General features: G+C 34.8%; 1 protein-coding gene across 2 annotated transcripts in view; it reads right to left on the bottom strand.

Annotated features, from left to right (window-relative positions):
- LOC120624968 (U8-agatoxin-Ao1a-like) overlaps window positions 1–23707 on the bottom strand; it is a 78895-nt gene that overhangs the window by 4496 nt on the left and 50692 nt on the right. The window lies entirely within an intron of this gene.

The raw sequence follows: 23707 nt of genomic DNA, 5'->3' as shown, positions 1-23707 counted from the left end.
AGTATGAGGTATCATCCTGATCATGATTCTATGATAAGGATAATAATAATAACGTTTAATTCATTTAAAAATCCATAGCTACAACAATAACAATTATCTTATTTACTATATTATCAACTAAAATTGGCCAAACCTATAAATAATAAATAATTAGGAATCTCCTAACTGAGGTAAGTACCCTCTTGAGCACTTGGTGTGTGAGTGTGTTACCCAGTGCTCCATAAAGGCATTTTCCCATTTATTGCTTAATATTTTCAAAATATTGTTGGAGCTTTCGCGCATTCTGCTCATCATTGATGCAGATCTTTTTTTATTATTGCGTAGAAGACATCAACGTGATTCTCCGCAAACATTTTTGATGCACTGCAGAAGCGCGGCAGCCCCAACAATACTCTAAAGCCATTATTGTATTGTATACGTAGGTAAGCCCTCTGTGTATATGACACCCACAAGCTGCACGTATAAAATGTTTGACGATATGCTCTGAAAAGTGTAACCTTCACTTCTCTTGTACACCGTGCAAACTGATAATGCCAACCGATTTCCCATCAACGAGTAGGTATTCACAAAATTACGCATGGTAACGTGAAAAAGCAATTATGTCGCACCAGTAGATTCCATAATAAAAATAATAATTATGAGACCTTTACAAAATGAAATTAATGAAAGATTATTTAATATAATTACTAAGTAAGTTTATGTCATCATCAGGTTAAACAATTACTTTTTGATGAGATGGCAATCTAGGTATTTGTCTGAACTATAAAGCAAACTTTGTTATTCTTTAGTTTATGAAAATTAAGCTCAATTTGTTATACCTACTCCGCCAAAAACGGGAGAATCTGTACAGTAAAATTTACAACTTCTTTAATATTTTTACCGCACACCAAGCAGATCTCTTGCAATGCACTTTCTACGCACGTTCCGCTCCGAGCATTCTTAGGAGATAGTAATTGTACAATGAATAATAATGGTTAACACTTAACAATTATTCGTTGTTAAATCTTAACTTTGTTTTTACGGAGCGGCTTCTATCGAAGATTTTTGTTTTGTTAGTAATCTCTGATACAAACAGTTGGAACAGTTATTTTTTGCGATTTAGGATATTTTACTGCTAAGTCGCCATGGAATATGCATATTCATTTAATACGAGCCTTTTCGATCAATAAATGTACAAGATATGCAGTACCATATCAAATCTAGAAGAAAAATGTGTTCGGTTTTTGTTTTTACTGATTGTTTTCACTCATATTAGTGAATGAAAGTAAACTGAGTGTTAAATACGAGTATATTGAATATATTTAATGTATGCTTCACTTTGAATAAGATAGTGGGAGGGCTCAGCCGGGGAAGTACTACCACTATGTTTATTTCTGGCGCCAAGAAATATTGCTGTGTTCCGGTCTGAAAGATGTGGTTGTCGTAGAATTTCAGGCACATGAGGCTTAACACGGCTTTGACGGCCGATTAGCGCAGTGGGCAGCGACCCTGCTTTCTGAGTCCAAGGCCGTGGGTTCGGTTCCCACAACTGGACAATATTTGTGTGATGAACATGAATGTTTTTCAGTGTCTAGGTGTTTATCTATATATTATATTTATGTATATTATTCATAAAAAATATTCATCAGTTATCTTATTACCCATAACACAAGCTACGCTTACTTTGGGACTAGATGGCCATGTGTGTATTGTCGTAGTATATTTATTTATTTATTTATTTATCTAACATCTTCGCCTCCGGTTGGCACACAGGGTGGCACTTCGTAGGATGTGTTACTTACTACCCGGTCAAGCTAAGTTTGTACCTCGCGTTGACGTTACACTGACGCTTAGGTACGGTATGCAAAAAAAAGATCATTATGATCCCTCAAAAGAATTGTTGTTGTAATTGAAATATTAATTAAACGAATCAATGTTGGCTAATTGACTTATATTATGTCAATCATATTATATCTGCGAGGTGAAATCTTAGCGCGACGGAGTTATACATGCCCTGCGAAGTGTTGCTCTGTTTATAGACGTTAGTTTCAGATGGGCCATTCGCTTACAATTCTACAATAAACTACCAATTGACATCTTGGAGATGTCTCTTAAAAAGTTCAAAGTTTGTATTAAACGTAAGCGTATAGAAAAGTCCTATTATAGTCCTACGTAATCGATAAAAAAGCTTGGGTGTAAATTATTGCTATAACCAGGTTGCTCTTCTAATAATTTAAAATGACATTGTGAGATGGTGATAACAAAAAAAAAACACCCGGCTAAGTTTGTTGTGGGCTTCTTCTTAGACCAGGACGCGTTTGGAACCCTCGTAGCTTTAGTTTAAAGCTTACGAATGTGGTTATCGCCATCATCTCACTACCGTGTAATTCTTATGTACGCATCAAAAGTGCCACCTATGGGCCTACTTGAGTTAAGATATTTTTGACTTTGACTTTGACTAAGTCCGTCAATGCCATTTTTTACTATATGAAAACTGTTGCCTTCATTTAGTTGCGTTTATTTCAGACGTTAAACACAAAGCAACAGTTTATTAGGCTAAACAGGCTCCCAATTTGAAGTTAGAACTTATTTACGAGCACTTACTGACGATTGGCAACACATCCATCTATGTATTATTGATCTAAGATGTGACACATCTATTATTTCACCTCAGATTTACGCCACTTAAGTTGTTACCGACAAATACACTTTTCAGTAAAATTATCTACTGAAACCTTTTTTGTAGAGTTCAAAAGTGGACTATGTAATTGAAAGGATTTTGTTAATAGATCCATTTTACTTATAAAGGCTTTTTAATAGATCAGTTAAGTGCCCCAGAGTGCTCGTGTAAAAAAGCTATACTTTTCTATGAATCTAGCGGGTGGTACATCGAACTGAAACTAAATTTTTTTTTGAATTTTGGTCAGTCTGTATCTTGCTCGCCATTAGCGCTGTAACTACTGAATAGATTTAAACGGAATTTTGTATGACTTGAGTTAGAATGACGAGGTAGGACATTGGTTCTAGTTTTAGGTAAATGTTGCTTAAGAATACTGAATAAATATAGTGTTGCCACATTTATGAGGATTGTTATATTAATTCTTCGTTAGCTTCAGCATATGAATCAACTAACAATGCGATTTTCTTTATAATATCTCTATTATATTCTTTGTTAGTGATAGGAGTTGAGACTGATGGATATCAAATCTCTTTCAAACTTCCAAACTTCCATCCATCCAGCCAGCGTTTCGACTAGCTGCTATTAAGTCACACATTATTTGCAGTCATTTGTTATAGGGATATAAAGTATTTTAACTAAGGCAAAACGGGATTAGGTTCCCGGGACGGTCATTTGCTATTTGCAATATTTACTCGATTCCGAATTGTTATCACTGGCATGGGATTCCATCTATTGGAAACTTACTCAATCCAATCAACTAACTACCTTAATAAAAACTGTGCAATCTCTTAAGTTGGACACATCACAAGTTAAAATCGTTTCCGTTGTTACGGAGTTCATACCGGACAAACATCGTGACACTGGAATTATTTATAATAGATAAAGTAACAGCAATAATTATATTTTGGAAGTGGGTAAGAATTGTTTTATCATCGCATATTATCTTAGACAACATCGATAAACTGACTTTACACAAATGCAAGCAAAATTATCTAAGCCAGATTTATGCTTAAGATACAAATTCAGGAAGTGTTCATGAATATTTTGCAGGAAATTAAGTGGCTCATATTTTATTCATCGTACAGTCAGCGGTAGAGTAACTTTAATTAATGAAACCTGAAATAGATTATCAAAGATGTTTTACCATTATGTATTAATTTATACATCGAACATAACAAATGAGATTGCTAATGTTATTTCTGACTGCTTTATGTATTTCCACTTGGGGTTTGTTTATGTGTACACTAAATTCAGGCCATTCTGTGTTTTGATTTTATATTTTATGAAATGTTGTTCATGGACTTGACGTTTCAAAAGTGCTTATATTAGGCCTACTTGAAATAAATGAATTTTGAATTTTTGAATTTTGAATTGGTCATTGATCGTAATAGACAAATGCATATTGCGTAACTGCTAATTTTACGAAGACCTAAAAGTGACCGAAATGACCTCTTCCTCCTCAGATTCTATTCATATAACACTGCCTGACAAATGCTTTAGAGCATAAAATGCTCAAGCGCTTTAGAGCATAGCCATAGAGAGCTGGTGTCAATCAGGTAAGTGAGCTGTAACGAGTAGGCTATTAATATTATATTACAAATCCGAATGTGAGTTTGTTTGTCGTTCCTTCACGCCATAACAAAAAAAGCAATAAAATTAATGTTTGGTATAGATTTAGTTCAAAGAACGGAGAGTAGCATAGGCTTTTTATCCTAGGAAAACCAACGGTTCCCACGGGATTTGTAAAACACGTTGCTTAGATTTTAGGAATGTTTATAAAATGTAAACGGTTTTATTCATCGGTTAAAGCAGTAGGCACCAACCGAATAGATTAGTACTGTAGTTTGTTTCAGAATTAAAATTTTTAATTTAGAGGCATCAAGGTCTTATATAATACAGATTAATATCATAAAGAGAAAAGTAAAAAAAGTTTTGCTGCTATTATTCATTTCGTTACGCGGGTAAAACCACGGTGACCAGCTATGTTATAGAGCATTATCATTTTAAAACAATACTGCCTTAAGCGATGTGTGAATTTTATCTATAACTCACAAACTTATTTCAGAAATAACAAAAATATCTAAAGGTCCTTAGGTATTTTTGGAACGAATAATTACTTTTTTATTTTTTCCTATTCGCTCTACCAAGTTAGCCCCTGACTACAATCTCACCTAGTTTCAAGTGATTATAGAGTCTAAGATAGTATCGCATTATATCATTAGATTGGGGGTATGTGACTACTATATACCACATATAGTCGTCGAATACCCCCAATCTAGAGCAGAGAAAATTCAAAATAATAAATTCCCACATTGCAATGCCTAGGGTCGAACCTGGGACCTCCCATTTAAAACCACAGCGCTCACCACTGCGCCAGGGAGGTCGTCAAAAAAACTATATGTGCCGTACTATGTTAAGAGTTTATACTTTATTTTTTCGTATCTCCAGCGCTCATCTTTGCGCCACGGAGGTGGACGAGATCTGAATCAGTCAGTTTTTTAATATCTTTCACAATAAACTCTTGTAGAAACTTATCGTTTTCGATATTATATAGACTTTATTGCAATAACTTCGTCATTCCAATTTCTAACAAGAACGAGTATTGGGTTTCCAATCTCAATTGTTTGATATCAAACAAGGCGAGATTGCTTCGAGCCTCAGAAAGTACGAGAAACCAATAAAAGTCATAAAAGTGTATTTACTTTTTCAATTCGTGCCATACTTAGTTCTAGTCTTGGGTAATCTTAAGTAGGCATAAATTAAGATTACCCAAGACTAGAACTAAGTATGGCAGTAAAACTATACAGGTTGAGGGAGCACCACTATACAATAGTTTACCCAAAGAGATTTTTTGCGAGAAATCTTTAAAATAGTTTAAAAACAAGTTAAAAAGCATTGTTTAAATTTGTTATAAACGCGCCACCTTTTGTATTTTTGTGTTTAATTTGTTTTTTGTATCACACTAAACTAGATAATATATTACCACTTCTTTATGTTAATTTTTAATTTCTCATTAAGTGAAACTGTTTCTTTTGAGAACAAATAGTCTTTAAACCTAATACAGTACATTGTAATGTACCTAAGTATACTTATACCTTTATTAAAAATCGGATACCGCCTATTTGTTTAAACTTCGGCCTTCCTTACGAAGGGAGGCACCTCTAACTTCGGAGTTATATGCGTTTATCACTTCCTTTAACGGTGAAGAAAACAAATCGTGAGGAAACCTGCATGCTTGTAAATTCTCCTCACACATACAATGATGTTGTAGAAACCGCCAGTCAGGTTATAAAAGCATTCACTCAACTCACCAGATTAGATTAGAATAAGGTATCGCTAATAAGAAGTATTACAAAAGATGTTCAATTTTCAACGAAATCCTTTCCTTTCAGACGCTTTTTTATTCAGGTTTAAAGAAACTCGTGAATCTAAAGCAACAAAAGGACCCTTTCTGTTGTACTTATTTATTTTACTAAACTTAATCCAAAGAGTATCGAATACCTACTGACTGATACCTTTAAATATTCATAATATTTCATCTTTTTGGCGAACGGAGAAATAACTGTGGCATTGTTTTATTAAAACGAAGTACCTTCTTGGATCTCCGACCTCGTTTTATATTTGTTACCAATAATTTATTGTTTATTTCTTTCTTATTATAAGTAGGACAGAGGAAAATAAATTGACTGAGCTGTAATTTAATATATTTCTCAACGATATTTATTATACCTATTGTAAATAGTTAATTAGCGCTAGTTTACTGAATCCATCATCAACATTTACCCCGCTTCTGAGTATATTTTATAGTACCTTCTCTCCCATAGAGTGTAAACCCAACGCACCGTTTAGATACCGGGCTTTTACTTAATAGCCAAAGCCAAATAACATGTTAGTTATAATAATTTCAAAACTTTATTTTCAGAAGAAATATTTATTAAATTCAGGCTAATCATTAGTTTGAAAATACAATATAAGCTTATTTGAAACCAAAAGCGGAGCAAAATAATAGTAGAATCCCATATCTAACTAAAACCTTTATTCTATTGAAAAACACTGTCATAGAACAAAATAAATGCCAGAAGAAAAGGTAAACACAAATCAGTCAATTCGCTAGAGCGTAGAAATGATACATTCTATTCGCGCAAATAGTATCGCTCTACTTATTTCCTATTTTGCCGAAACTAAAATACCTATTTATTATTCTTTGACCTATTTGAGATGAGCGAAAACTTCTTTCATTATAAGGTCAGATGTATCGGATAGAAATGTCAGTAATCTTTTAGACGCGTGGGGTTTTGTTTGAGTCAAATAAGGGTTGCTATGTAGTAAGAGGTTATGATCCCTAGAGGGTTGTATCCCGAACTCTCGAATCATCAAAATAAATAATCGGACCTACCTAATGATTATAAAGAATCACTGACTTTGCTGAGATTTTACTGAGATATACCTATATAAGAGGAAAATCTCGGGATCGATCTTCGGCAGGGGTAATTAGGAATTTATTATTTCTGAATTTTCTCTGGTCGCGGGTAGTTACCACCGTACACTAGCGTTCCCGTACGATGTCGCGTACAAATCGGTCAGATGTATGTGCTTTATATAACTTTGACGGCCGATTGGCGCAGTTTGCAGCGACCCTGCTTTCTGAGTCCAAGGCCGTGGGTGCGATTCCCACTACTGCAAAATGTTTGTGTGATGAACATTAATGTTTTTCAGTGTCTAGGTGTCTATTTTAAATATTCATCAGTCATCTTACTACCCATATCACAAGCTACGCTTATTTTGGGGCTAGATGGCGATGTGTGCGTTATCGTAATATATATATATATATATATACGAGTATATATATATGTATGTATATATAACTGCCATATCCCTAGCGTTAGCCCGTTACCATCTTAGACGGTATCATTACTTACAATTAAGGGCAGCTTTATGTAATTATTTGAAAGCATGGACCAAGGAAGCGAAAACTTTGATATAAACTTTAAGACTTTAAGAATATAAGTAACTTAAAATTACTGTCATTTTCTGAATTAATCACTTAATCCCAGTTACTGAAACGTTGGCTGCCGATTAAATTATCGAATCGTCGTTGAAGTTGTTTATCTATTTTTGATGTTATAAAGGTTACTTGACAGAATTAATGACAAAATGTTGTAACTGGTGTGGGTAATTATGTATATTGTACAACGTCCCGCATAAAATTTCGTAAATTATAATACGAATTAGCTAATTTTACCTAGACCTAACTAATAACACTTCTTGGAAATGCTATGTAATTTAAAAATTAATTAACGAGGTACTGATCTTTCGTGTACATTATTAATTATGTTAGGTTACCAATATCATCTAAGATATTCTGTAGAATGTCTTGCCCAACGCTGCATGCCATAAAACGTTTTTTTTATTCCACTTTAAGTTAGACATTGAGTTTAATTTCACCTGCTAGTAAGTGATGATGCAGTCTAAGATGGTTTTGGCCTTACGGGCTAACCTGTTAGGGGTAAAGCTTAGGTATATCAAACTGGGACGCTTAATCTTTAATGGGGCACGTCTTTGTCGGTAGTGCCACTAGCCACGTCTGAATCCTCCCACCAGACCAGAACAGAGAAAATTCAGAAATTATAAATTCTTGTTCTAAATGGCCCCTAACGTCCCCGTTCCGTTCGCACCCGGAACCTTCCACTTAAAAGCACAGCGCCCACTGATGCGCCACCGTGGTCGTTCCTTTCGTAAAACATAGATATATATAGATAATGGCATATGTAATAGCTATTTTAGTTGATCATTAATTTAATCAGATTTTCAGAAGTGGGGGTTTAATCTGTTCCGTTAATTACCCCCCATCATTTTCGGATTATAACCAGCTGTTTGTTTCTCAGCGCGGCTGTGTAGCAGATAATGGCTGCGCGCTTATTAATCTTGCGGCAAAGAGAAGTTATTGCGGATGATAGTAAATCTTTTATATCAGTTACAATAACGTTTCATTAGTATTAGTATTAGAGTCCAGACTCTAATACTAATACCCGTATACATAAATAATATGTAATAAAGCGTGATAGCCTACTGGGTAAGGCTTCAGCTACGGCTATGTAAGGGACCGAGTTCGATGCCCGGCATGCACCTCTTAACTTTCGGAGTTATGTGTGTTCTTTATTTAAGCACTTGCTTTAACGGTGAAGGAAAGCATCGTGAGGAAATCTGCATGCCTGAGATTTCTCCGTCATGATCTCAAGGGCGTGTGAAGTCCACCACTCCGCCCTTGGCCAGCGTGGTGGCCAGGAGTCCCGTGCCCTGTAGGGCTGGTAAGTGGATTATGATGATGATGTATGTATGTAATAATAATACACCCAACTATTCGGTTTTCTTACTGTGTCCCTAAGGTTGCTAAATAGGTCGATACTAAGCGATAAGGCCGCCTTTTCTACTACCTATTCTACTTTTAAGTTTCTTCTTTTACTGCCCATGCCCTTTCCTTTTTTTATTAATGAATTTATTAATAAACTAGCTGTTTTGCTCATTACGGTTTTTTACTAATTCCGTGGCAATCTTTGTTTTCTAGGAATAAAAAAAAAAACCTATGCAGCCGATGTCTCAATCCTTTCAATTAACTCTATTCCAAAAATCAAGTTGATTATTTTTAGGACTTAAGTGACAGGCCAAACATACAACATACACTTTCGCATTTATAATTTTTATTTATTTAAACAACTTTATTTACACACAGGAACACTTTATTTAACATAAATTATATGCAAAAGGCGGCCTTATCACTAAAAGTGATCTCATCCAGGCTACCTTAACTATTATAATATTAGTAAGGATAAGATAAATGTACACGCCTAATAACCGTAAATGTCATAATAACCGTCTCATTTTAATTGAATGAAGACCTAACAAAGATGAATATAGAAGACCAAACTATAGACAACCGAATTGAGTTAGGTACAGGTGCGTTTCACATTAACGCTATGATATAACGATATTCGCCAGATACGCTAAATTTACAAATTTTATAATACTGACTAAAAAATACTGAGTGCAGTCTACATACTAAATTATCAAACTTTCCAAACACGTCAACACATATTAGACTCATATGAAACTATCTCTAATACCAACTCAAACACAACTAACCCTAACTCCTCGGAGAGGGCTCAAAGTAAAGCTCTAGAACAACAAATATGTGTACAGGGACGATACGATGTAACTCCTAAACCACTTTGTCAATTAATTTTAAAGTACTATGATACTATAGGATAGGAGCAACGCCTGTTCATATCCTTATAGACTTTCCGGAAGTCCATTGTAAACCTACGTGAGCCATTGTAAATATTAATTATTTTACGTTTTACGTTGAAACCTACTTAAATACTGATTTTAATTTAATTTTTATTCCATTATTACTATACTTATAATAAAACTGTCACTGAAAGATTGTATGTACAGAACATTTAATATATTTTGAAAATTTTGACCGGGGGATGCTTTATAATCGATACTGAGTCCAAAACAGATTTTTATTTAATTTTTGACTGTCTGTCTGTCTGTCCGGGCATCACGTGAAAACTACTGAACGGATTCAAATAAAACTTGGTATAGTGGTAGTTGATATTCCGGGTAAACAACTGCTAATATTGACTTTTAAGGGACTTTCAAGAGTATGTGAACGACTAGCAACACAGGCTACTTTAATTTTCCAAATCTAAATCCCTTAGGGATCGAAAAGTATTATCAAAAAAACACAATCTTCTAAGTGTTAGGTTTCTGAAATATGAAATTCAAAATTCAAAAATTCAAAATCAAAATTCATTTATTTCAAGTAGGTTCAATATAAGCACTTTTGAAACGTCAAGTCTGTCTCTGTGTCGTGACTCTATCACCGGTTCGGAAGGCAGATTCTACCGAGAAGAAGCCGGCAAGAAACTCAGCAGTTGCTCTTTTCCAATATCAACAATTTACATTTTATATTTTAAAATTAATTTTTCTATCTTGTGAGATATGAAAGCTGAGCTGAGCTAATACCTGATACTTTTAAAGCTTTTGTCTTAGTTGGTTATTACTTTTTTTGTCTTAAATTTTTTTTGGAATCATAACTTATGTAATTAATGTAAATATGTTTTTGAACAATTGTTTGTCTTTTTGCCTTTCCTTTACGTCCAAAGTTTGAGTTTTGGCTTACAGTTAGTTGAAATCAAACGGTTCCCGAGATTCCCGGTAAGATTTCTAAAAAAACCTTAATAAACGCGGACAAAAACGCGGGCCACAGCTAATCAGTTAATAATTGACTTTTCAAGGTCGACGTAAACGTACTTTGCACGTTAAGTAGAATTAGGCTGAGGTCTGGCGCAAACTATAAAGTTAATGAGTAGACACATAAAAATATATGGACCGAGGCGAATAAACGCCGCGGCATTAGCCCGAAACTTTTGTCGTTAGTTACTCTCGGCGCGATACTCGTACTTTGTTGAGGTCTTTTTATGAGAGGAAAAAGTGTCTGCTAACAGCCCAGAGGCTTATGGACATGTTATGATAAGACTACTACAAGGTCATGATAATATTGCTACAATGAAGAAAACCACAGAAACAAATATCAATTATACCATCTACATTTGTCTTTTTTAACTACGGATTACGTGGTCCTGGCTTCGATTCTCGCGTCTGGTTAAAAATTTGGAATTATCATGTTTTTCTGTAAAAGCTGGAGCTTGGGCATAAGCGTAGTTCTTTACACTTACAAGAGATGACAATCACTAATGATATATGCATATCAATCGCTACGCGCGTTTGGGTTTAATAAATAAATAAATAAATATACTACGACAATACACACATTGCCATCTAGCCCCAAAGTAAGCGTGGCTTGTGTTATGGGTACTAAGATGACTGATAAATATTTTTATGAATAATACATATAAATACTTAGAATATACATATAAACACCCAGACACTGAAAAACATTCATGCTCATCACACAAACATTTTCCAGTAGTGGGAATCGAACCCACAGCCTTGGGCTAAGAAAGCAGGGCCTCTGCAAACTGCGCCAATCGGCCGTCGGGTATATTCTCTTAAACCCTAATTCCTTTGAGAGAGAAGGCCTGTGCTTAGTGCATTTAGAAGCTACGGTAAGAAAGTAAAAAAATATTTTTGAATTTTCTTAGCTTAGTCATAGGCCAAGCAAAGTCAGCAAAAATGCTAAGAACTGAAGAATAAATTACCGATAAAATTTATTATTCAAAGAAATATTATGCTTATATTTAATTTGTGTTTGTATTGTCGTAGTAAAAAAAAAATGGAAACGTCTAAAATTATCGATGTTTTCTATTATCTACTATTTTATGCATGTATATACATATAAACCATCCTCTCGAATCACTCTATCTATTAAAAACCGCAACAAAATCCGTTATGTAGTTTAAAAGATCTAAGCATATATTATGGGGACAGACCGACTGCGGGAAGCGACTCATACTAATAATAAAATGATTTATTAATCACAAAATCAACTTAATTAACCATGAACAAACAAAGAAAAAAGAAGAGGAAAAAAAAAGAAAAACACATAATTAAAATCTACGTTGTGTCTCTGTGGTTAATGTCACCTCGTCAGCTCTGTGCTGCAGCACCATGGCAGTAGGTACCTACTAAGGAATTCTGCAGCGCCGATTTTTAGTAGAGACCCAAGGTGATGCCACGGAGAGACAGCGACATGGTTTGACGTAGTGTTTGTATACTCATCGGGAAGCTATCAATAAACAGCAAAGATAATACAAACACTACGATCTTTTACCCTTTTATTAATTACAAATAACTGCTAATACTAAACGTAATGTAAAAAATAAACTAGAATAGAAGATAAATAAATTCAAACAGAACAAGATAATATGTAAGAGTACAAGAAGTAAAATAATATAACCTGCTAATCAGCCTCCTGGCATATTATAAGCAGTATTTGTGAAATCAAGTTACAAAGTTACAGGATTATTGGTTGTTTCCTGTTACAGAAGCAAACGGAGTGAGAAACAGCGTTTTAATAACTTCCTAGGGGAGAAGTCGGGTACCCTCTGAACAGCGGGAAACTCCTTGACCTCTCAGGAACGGATGGCCCCTTCCAGTAGATGGTCGTTGACATAAAGGCCGTGGTTTAAATTGACAAAGCGGTGCATAAATTACACAGAATCCTTCAGATACCTTCAAGAATGATTGCTTTCCATTGGTTTTACTGATCGATAGTAATAAAAACAGTAATTGCCAACCGTTCCTTTTTACGTTTATACGAATTATTTATGTATACTATTATTCTGACACTAAGAGGACTTTGTTCAAGTGTTCTTATTTATATAATCCGATTGAAAGTAGGTACGATTTTAACGATCTTCCTGGCGCAGTGGTGAGTGGCGTAGTCTTATGAGAGGAGTTCGAAAATTTTGGAGATTCCAGGTTCGATTTTTTTTTAGGGACAATTTTGTAATTTATAATTTCTGAACTTTTCCGTTCTATTCTGGTGGGAGTCTAGTTATCACCCTATAGAAAAAGACATGCCGCTAAGTGATTTAGCGTTTCGGTACGATATACGATATCGCGTTGATACTGATAAGGTTAGCCCGCTACTATCTTAGACTGCATCATCGATTACCATCAGGTGTGATCGCAGTCCAGGGCTCACTTAAAATTGAATAAAAAGTAATTATCAGTATCAGAAAACACTTGTTAAAAAGAAATAAAACGTCTCATAATTTGAACGATATTATTTTCTCGACATACTATATACATGAAAAGTTCTCATTCCAGATTGCACAGACGCACAGATACTACAAAAATACCTCTCCATTGCCAATTCACTAAGTTTGGACTTCCAAATAGTTCCACAGTTTACAAGTTTAAATCAAGTTCATCACTGAAAACATTTTCGAAAGAGTTTAGGTAGCTGAGAGTTTGGAAGAAACTATTATAATAAATCTAGTCTTTCAACATTCCGGTCATATTTATTTTTGCGGTATCCCCTTCAAACTGAAGCGATGGTTATTCTGAAACAAGTTTCGCCAACAATGTCGGAAATACCCAAACTCACCCATCTCAAAATTTCACCCTGTACACCGCACAAATCTTGTAGAACACACAAGGCCACAACTAGTCGTCACTACATGAAACTTTATCATACAATCAAGGACGTAGCCAGGTTTTGTTGTAAAGGGGGGTTAAATTTTTTTTTACTGTATTAATTTTGTTCGTCCGTCACAATCCTAGATGAACCACGTGTAAATGTATAATTATCACCTGTAAACAGAGCACTTCATAGAACATGCCTGGAACACGTCTTGCAACGTGCCACCCTGTGTCCAACAACCTGACGTGTAGGTGTTGAGCCTCAAGTGTCTGTAATTACACCGGCAACCACGCCCTTCAGACCAGAACACTGCAATGCAACCGCTAATTAGCGGCAGAAATAAGCATGGGGGTAGTAGGTATTTCCCCGGAAGAGCTCTGACACAAAAAGCTCTACTAAGTATGAGAAAATATGTGAAAGCTTCTATGTTTTTTATTCATCATCATCTTATCATTCTATTACCGGCCCACTACAGGGGTCTCCTCCCACAATTAGAAGGGGTTTTTTATTAATTCGCCTGTAATAACGAACCATTTTGACTGGAATTTTCAACAGTGGTAGTTTATATCCTGAATCAACCCATAAGTTATATTCCAAGCCGGAAAATTCAAAAGTTACGACAAGAAGTTAGCCCTAACTAATATTATAAATGCAAAAGTGTGTTTGTTTGTTTATCCTCCCTTCACGCCCAAACTAAGCAACCAATCGACTTAATTTTTGGCATAAAGTTAGGTAAAAAGCAAAGAGCAAAAATATGCCACTTTTGTACATGGAAAAAAAAAAAATCCCGACGATTTGAAAAAAAGATTGTTAAAAAATTGCAAAAGTGCTAACAAAACGTGGTGTAAGTACACGCGCAGCATTTTTCCTTTACTTTTAAGATGATGATTGATGATGATGAATTAATACAGATAGTTATTTCTTAGATTTTGACAGTATGTGCTGATATATTTTAACATTTAATATTGGTTACTGTACCTAAGATTCTTTTCCGTCCGTTATTACAACGATGTTTAATGACAATATATATTTCTAATCTTAATGTATTTCAAATAATTGCGGTGATCATAGTCCTGTTACGACATTTAGGGTGGACGAGCACCCCCCTGCCATCCCGTGGATACGCTCTTGCACACAATCACACTTCACGTACTTGTAACTTGCCGCGAACACGACAATCAAGAACTTACTTGTTCGAATAAGTTTGATTACTTCGACGTTCAATTGGTGGTAGTTCGAATGTGTCTGTTTGATCTACATTTTGATTAAAATAGCTTCTCTTATTGGAAGGGAAACGAAGGAATTTGAAGAGGAGCGAGGTTTTTTTATTTAAACTGACAGTTGACGCTTATCACTTCTTTCAATCTTTAGAGCAGATCCGAAAACCGCAATTTTTTATTCACCGCAAAAAGAGCCCTTTCACCATGGCCATATTAAGTTCTTGGGTATCATCTAACCCAATTTTATTTCTGCAAGTGTATTAGACTATGCATTGCATTGAATATGCATTCCAACTAGCATTTCGAACGTGTCTGGAAAAGTCTTACTTCTAAAAACTACCAAGATATTTTAAAAGAGTACCAAAGTGATAGACATTTGTAACAAGATATGGCGCGCCTAACGTTTCAATGATGCGTTAGAAAAAGAATACGTTTTCGCATTTCGTGCCAACACCCAATACACAAAACAATTATTTTTACTAATTAAAAAATAACGTCTACCAACGTCTAACTTATTAATGCTTCACTGTTTGCGTCTGTGTCCTCTATTATAGCTGAGAGTGATCTAGAGCGAACATTATTCCCGCTGCTCAAATGTGGGTTGGCGGGTTTCAATAATTAATATATTATGGTAATGATAATAACCGAGACCCATTGCTTATATGCAGCGAGCTTACAGCTCCTTGCGTGTCCAATATAACTATGTGCTTAAAGCTGTGCTGAGGAAACCTCGATACGGCAATGTTTGCGGATGTTCTTATGCAATCATGCACAAACGTGCTGCATCTATTATGAAGAGGCTTGTGAAAAGCACCAATACCATCCTTAGCACATTGGCTAGCAAGCTGGATAACCCCCTCTGGAGGTACTGTAATGATATACACATGGGCACTAGGGGACAAACTGGCCTGATAAGATCGGTAGGCTAAGAATGAAATATATTATTGAGGTAATATAAAGATTAAGTATAAAGTTGTTACCAACACATTGATTTGTTTTGTTGCTTATAAGGATTTAGGCTGAAATAAAAATTTATTACGTACTTTATTTTTATTGCCAACCTGCTCTCTGAGCATCGAGTTAAAGGCGACGATTTAACATGCTGTCCGGTAGGTCTTTACCCAGCGATATATAATATAAATTATATATATATAATATATATATATATAACTAACAAATATAGCGATTTGGATTTTATCATATACACTATAGTTATATATATTATTAAAATTTACATAACATGCTGCATTGTCGTATTAGGATAACTTTTTCCTGTAATGAAAAAAATGTAAGATTTTTAGATGGGAATAAATAAATAAATAAATAAATAAATATATCAATGGCCGTAATACAGTTTGTGTAGTTAAGCAGTAAGCGTAAATCTACGGGGAGTGACCTCCTACGTGTAAACTTTAATATATATCTTTTCCCTGAAAAGCGATTTTTCTTGAAAATGCCCTCATTATTTCTACATTTTTTAATGAAATTTGTGATATGAATAAAAAACGTTTTCAAAAGCAGAAGTAGGTCCAAGCTTCGTATAACAATTTGAATGAAACATGGGGTGGGTTTGTTTGTCCTTCTGTCCGTAAGCAAACGAGCAACGAATCGACGTGACTATTTACCGACTTTCCGACTGTTTCAAGCCGTTCCATAATTTGTAATAATTTATTAAAATATATAATAAATTAAAAATATTCGGGAAAATAAATAAAGGATTAAAAAAAATAATATTCGGGAGTTCTATTGAATAGGTAACATTAAATTACAATTTTTTACTTTGAAAGCATAAAAAAATCTTTTATTTAGTAGTAGTATGATGGCCGCCTGGCGCAGTGGGCAGCAACCCTGATTTCTGAGTCCTAGGCCGTGGGTTCGATTCCCACAACTGGAAAATGTTTGTGTGATGAACATGATTATTTTTCAGTGTCTGAGTGTTTATCTGTATATCGTAAGTAATTAAATAAATACACATTAATATGTGTAGTATTTTCATAAAAATATTCAACAGCTATCTTCGTACCCATAACACAAGCTACGCTTACTTTAGGGCTAGATGGCGATGTGTGTATTGTCGTAGTATATCTTTTTTTTTTATTCGTTTTTCTAACCGAGCTCGTCCGGGAAAGTGTAAATAAGTATTATCGCCATGCTTATTTCTGCCGTTAAGCAGCATTGATGCAATGCTATGTTTCGGTCTGACGGGCGTGGTTGTCGGTGTAACTGCAGGCACGCTTCAAATTGATGGACACAGGGCGGCATGTTACAGGACCTACTCCATGTATATGCCTGTGAAGTGTTGTTACGTTTATAGGCAACGGTTTCCCACTTACCATAAGGAAAGCCAGCTGCTAGGCCCGTCAATTATAACTATAAAAGAACAGCAAGATAAGCAAAAGCAAAAAACTTAAACTTCAACAATATGTATATAGAACGAATTTTACAAAATATATCAAATTCAAACTTTATATATACAGGCACTTATGAAGCGTTCATACATTTAACATATTACACTAATGTGATTAGTGATGGTGATATCTGCATTTGTTAATTTAAAACTAAAGCTAGGAGGGTTCCAAACGCGCCCTGGTCTAAGAAGAGCCCACAACAAACTTAGGCAGGTTTTTTTTTTTTATCATCATCTCACAGTCTAGTTAATGTTCATTGTATCATTGTTTCGTAATCAAAAATCAAAATTATTTTCAAAAACCGTCTTCATAAACTAGTGGCTTTGGAAGACGGTTTGCTGACACCTTAAAAATAATTATTATATAGTAGAGTAGTAGTAGTCGTTTTTTCACATACTTCAAAATCTATCGATAGGATAAATTACTGGCCCAATCAGTGTTTCATAAATAAGTATTTGTGTTTAGTTAAAGAGCCGATAATTTTTATCCCAGGGTAGCAAATCGCGCGTATATACGAGTATATATCTGTAGATAGACCCACATCTGTGAAGCAAATATAACAATTGCAGTTCGTGACATAAAAGCAATCTGCCACAACCAAGTAATCTTCAGTGTTTCCAGACCACAAAAACTTGATTCAAAGGAAAGTCGATGTTGATAAAAAATAATGGTATCTGTATTATTTTTACAAAAGACAGTTCAATCTGTGATAATCTGTAATTTTAAATTAATGCCACTAGATATCAGGTTACTATTTACATGGAGCAGTAACCATTTGATAAATTTTTGCGCGATTGGGTACTGCCCAAAAATAATTTTAAAAAAAACCACGTCTGTCAAGGAGTTTTAAAAAACTGACAAAAACCTCAAATCGAGTTATCAGCCTGTCCGTCCAGGCTAATTTTCGAAAAAGCTATACCAACAGGCTACAGGATATGATATGACTTTTTAAACAGTAGTTTTGGGCTACTTGTATTGGAAGTAAGTGTGGACCAATTAGAACTTTTTCCATTAGTCAGAAGACGAATTTACGAATAGTATTGAATAAATAGAGAAGAAAGTGGAAGCGGTTATAGCCCAGTGATTAGGACTTCGACTTCACTTTCGAGGGGATGAGTTCCAGCACGTACATCTAACTTTCTAAGTTATGTGCGTTTTTAGCAATTAAAATATCACTAGCTTCAATGGTGGAGGAAAACATCGTGAGTAAACCTGCATGCCTGAGAGTTGTCCATAATGTTCTCACAGGTGTGTGGACTTCACCAATCCGCACTGGGCCAGCGGGGTGGACTTAGCCCCTTCTCATTGTGGGAGGAAACCCGTGCCCTGTAGTGGGCCGGTAATGGGTTGATATGATGATGATGATTGTATGAATATAATATAATAAAGGATACGTCGCAGGTAACTGCTAGTAGGAAATAAAAGTTTATCTCTACATTGTGAACAATAAAAGCTTCGAAGTGAAAAACGGCCGATGTCGTTATGGCATAAGGTAAGTCTAAAGTCCAAACCATAAACGTAATTTATCAACCTTAAGGTAATGGTCTATCATTTGTTATAGTTAGTACTAAAATAAAAAATGGAAGAGTAATAAAGAATAACAAAGAATAACAAAGAATATTGTAAAAGAACTTTTTCTTTGGGATAAGGGGTAAACGAGTGTTATAAATAGGCGTTCCGCGGTTTCACCCACGTTATCTATGGATACCTATATGAAAAATTGAAAAAATCACCGAAATAACGTGATGTAAAAAGGTTTATCTACGTAACAATGTCTTAATAATGGAAAATCTTTTGCAAGTGCAAGGATTAGTTTTCTATTCTTAAAAATGACTTTTTAATTTTTAAATTGTTCTAGACATAAAATATTCCGCAGGTTTATTTAATGATTTTCTAAATACTAGTGTTATTTTTATAAATATAATTTATATAATATACCATTTAGTCAGCACACGTTGACAAAACAGCTTGATAGAGCTTTTTCTTCTAATTCGATTTGCAAATACCATTATTTTGACGGAATAAATAGTATACAAAAAAGTGAAGATATGGCAAAATCTATAGCCTGTACGTAGCAGTGGGACATTAATTACAATGAGCATTGTGATTAAACGTAAGTAAAACTATGAAACAAAAATTAAATGAACATATAAGTATATGCCTCAACAGTACATACAGTTTATAAACAAATATAGTTATTACGTACTGTCATAAATAACGTTCCTTCTAGCGTTTCTAAAAGAGCCGCAAAAACCAATACAATACTTCTTTTTCTCATAAAAGTCGACTGTTAAAAGAAAGTGTAAGGGAAAAGCATAAAACAACTTTAAATTCAGAGCTTTATTATACTTGGGGTTACGAGTCGCCAGCGACGGAATATTAAAATTGATAGTTTGGATGAATAATTTCGAAGGTGATTTTTTAAAGGGGGCATAAGGCATTTATTAAGGGGTTTAAGTTTTAAACCATTATTTTATTTTTAAGGAAGTAATATATATTTATAAATAATAATTATTAATAAATATATATTTATTAATATATTTATTAATAAATAGTTTATTTTAGGTTATAGTTATGTATTAATAAAAATTTATAAATAGAAATAACCTAAAATAACCTATGTATCAAAATAAAACTAAACAAAATCTAAAACGTCTTCGAAACCATCGCAGCGAGGCATATTGCCTAAGATCCTGGCAGCATTGCTTTAGGATATTCTGGGAAAAAATTTAATAGAGCTGGCTTTAGTTTAATTAATAAGGGTGGCTGTAAAATATCTGTTATAGAGCTATACAAGCTTTTTCCGATTGTTTGTTACTAAATTTCTGTTACCTATAAGAATACTAAAAATATATAATGCTTTAAGCTTTTCTGTTTTAATAAACGTAAAACATAAAAACAACAAAGTTGTTACTTACTTTAGTATCAAACTTACGAACGGACTAAAGTATTGAAATGATTTAAGGAATGTATCATCACGTTGATGTTCTTCATGATCTTTTATGGTTGAACGAATGGATACGTAACAATTATTTTCATAGCGTGACTTACTACCCTTCTAGTAATTCTTGATATTTGTAGAGCACTTTGAAGTGATCTATAGTCCTAAAATTTGGCGGATATAATAGATATGTGACGAGGAAAATCAGATAAAATCAACGATTTGAATTATATTCTCTCTAAAAACCGTAACCGTATCCGTATCTCAGACGTTTGTGAAGCAGAAAATCTTTCATAGTGAAAGATCATGTAAAATAATTTTAAAATTCCTAGAGAACTATTGTCTCAATCACTAAACACCGATCTTAATAAAACTACACACACATATAGCTAATATCTAATTTTTTTTATGGCGGTGTAAACAAATGTAAATAAGAGTTATAAAAACAACGAAAGAAACGCGGATGAAGCTAGTGAAGATGATGAAGCTATGAAGTATATTCTGTAAATACAGTATGACTAGAAACTGAGTTAAAGAGGTAGTTGGAATAGCCGAAGCTCGTGTCAATAGAGCAAGTGTGAACGTTGAATAAAAATAAACATTAGTTGGCTTAAAAATATAGACTTTAAAGGTACCATCAATAGTGCTACACAATATTTATCTTTCACCTAAAACTCTATTTACACTCAGAGTCTAATCAAGAAGTTAAAGGTTGTAAAAGCGGCGTACAATGTTTCTCTTTCGCATAAAAGTTGACTTTCAAAGGCAAGTCTAAGCAATAAACGTAAAACAGCTTTAAGGTGGAGTTATTTGCTCGGGTAACAAATGGCCACGGAAGGTTCATTAGAAAAGGCTCTAAAATGGCGGACAACCTTGAATCGGAAAGTGTGTACTAAGGTATTTATACTTTGCAAAGTTTTCATTATTACTTTTAAAAAAAATATTGTATATATTTTTATTTAACTACAAGTTAGCCCTTGACTGCAATCTCACCTGGTGGTAAATAGGTTTCGGGTTTATATTAAGATCATACACCGAATCGGTTTCTACGCGCCATCGTACCGGAACGCTAAGTCGCTTGGAGGCGAAACGCGTCGCTTGAAACGCATTTAGCTTGCATCTGGGAGATTGGCATTGGATACGTTTTACCCCTAAAAAGCACAAGAGACCGTTTTCGCGGTATTAAAAAATAAACTGATTAGTTCATTTTTTAATTATATAATGAAGCGGTGATAGCCTATTTGTTAGGTCTTTGGTTTCGAATCATAGCACAGTTGATATGATGATGAAAATTAAATTAAAAAAATAAAATTACAGAAGCCTCCAGATCGGTTCATAAAGATTCCAAAAATATAAATTTGCAAACGGCCCCTGTCGGGGATTCAACCAAGGGTCTCTTATTGATAAGACTACAACGCTCATCACTACCCTGGGGAGGTCGATCAAAAGTAGAATTTCCACAAGTAACCCAACAAACTTTCATTCGATCCGGTTCTTAATCTCACGACTTTGAAGCGGGGAATGTTTTATAGTTACTTCCATTTAAAGGAGAGCAAGCTTTGAAATGGAGAGTTCGTGGTGGAATGAAATCAGTCTTAGGGAGTTTTCACATTACTTGAGAAGTCTAATGCCATAAAATTATCGATATTGCATAAGAAACAAATTATTTTTTATGAAGAAGTAATGTTTTTTTTTATATTATAAATGTGAATGTTTGTATGTTAGTTTGTGTTACAGTAAATTTATAAAGTGGGTAAATAATTAAACTTTTGATATTCATGACATTGAGTTGGTGGGTATATTGATATAAATACGACTGCATTATCGATGCACCGCAGTCCTAAATGAACTCGAACGATGCAAAGATACCTCCCGGTGAGCAAACAATCAACTTGATTTTTGGCATAGAGTTAGTTTACAGGACGAAGGCTACTTTTTTATACCAGGAAAACACAGGGTTCGTGGGAATTTGTAAAAACAACAAAGTAAACAAGGGCAACAGCTAGTATCAATATAAAAGTAGCAATTGATTGGTATTTTGTACAACGCTTCATTTACACAATTGCCTTCTTTATTTTTAAGATGCGTATAAGTGTCTCGTTGGTCTTGTGGTTAGCTTTGTAGACTACGGATCATAAGGTTCGATTCCCGGGTTGATATTCTTGGTACCAGCTGGGAGTTAGCAAAATGGCATCAATCCCCGTGCCTTGAGAGCAAGTAAAGCCGCGGCTGCATTACCTTAATATCTCGATCACGTGATCCTAATTGTTGGAACCCACCCACACCAGCGTTACACAGACCGTGGGGTCTTGCTCTTATGAAACACAAGGCCTAACTCCAGCTGTGGGATATTAATAGGCTGAGGGTGAAGATGATAGGCGTGGCATTCGATGACAAACGTCAAGATATGAAAAAAGATGCTTACTTATGTAAACGCACCCTAATAAAGCTAAACAAAAGCGGACGAAAAAAGATAATTAATGGAAACAAGATTGACCCTACTGGTGTGCGGGAAAAAAGGACAGTAAGTATCTGTATCCAGGACAGTAAGATTTATTGTTTCTTCTTTTCATTTGCCTTCTTTCATTACAACTATTCTACTGAGAGCGCGAATAACAAACGTATGTATTACTTATTGAGTAGTTGATTTCAAACTTAATGGCCTTACGACTCGTAAAAAAACCAGCTAAATTTTCGCTGACCAATGTGATTTTACCCTTAAAATGTATCACGATTATGTAGCACAGGTGGAAGTGATAATGTATTTTTTTTGTATACAAAAGTGACGTTTGACAGCAAAGATCACGAGATTTACGCCTGTCGCAAGCCTGCTTTGAGATACGTAATCACCCTGCGCAACTTATCATATTCGCTGAATATAAAGACAGGATTACGCAAAATTAGGACTCAAATTAGGATATCAAATTTACCAACATTTCACTGGAATTGGATTTTCGAAGTTCAAGCGCGGAGTTTGTAAATTGGAGTTAAATCCACCCCCGTGCCTCGAAGTGCAAGTTATGCTTTCGGTCCCGTTTAATATCATTAACAAGTGGTATTGATCACTAAACCCGCACTGGAATAGCTTGGGTTTAGCCCTAAAACCCTAATTTATAACAGAGTAACGATAGTCATACTAAGGTTCGACGAAGCCCTCTAGACAAAGAAATCGTGCGGTAAGTACTAGGTTGTGCGAGCGAGGAAAGGTCCCTTGTTAGGGTCACATTTTTGCTAAGCTGTCTGTACCGATGTCGGCATTCACCACGAGATCAAAAGAGAACAGCTATACCTCTTCTGTAAACTATGCTCATACTGTTAGGTTATTACTGTGAAGATAGTAATAATAATAAATTGACCAATGGTAAA

This window comes from Pararge aegeria, chromosome 7, assembly GCF_905163445.1.
Source record: "Pararge aegeria chromosome 7, ilParAegt1.1, whole genome shotgun sequence".
Lineage (NCBI taxonomy): Eukaryota > Metazoa > Arthropoda > Insecta > Lepidoptera > Nymphalidae > Pararge > Pararge aegeria.
This window is presented reverse-complemented; position numbering and strand designations above follow the sequence as displayed.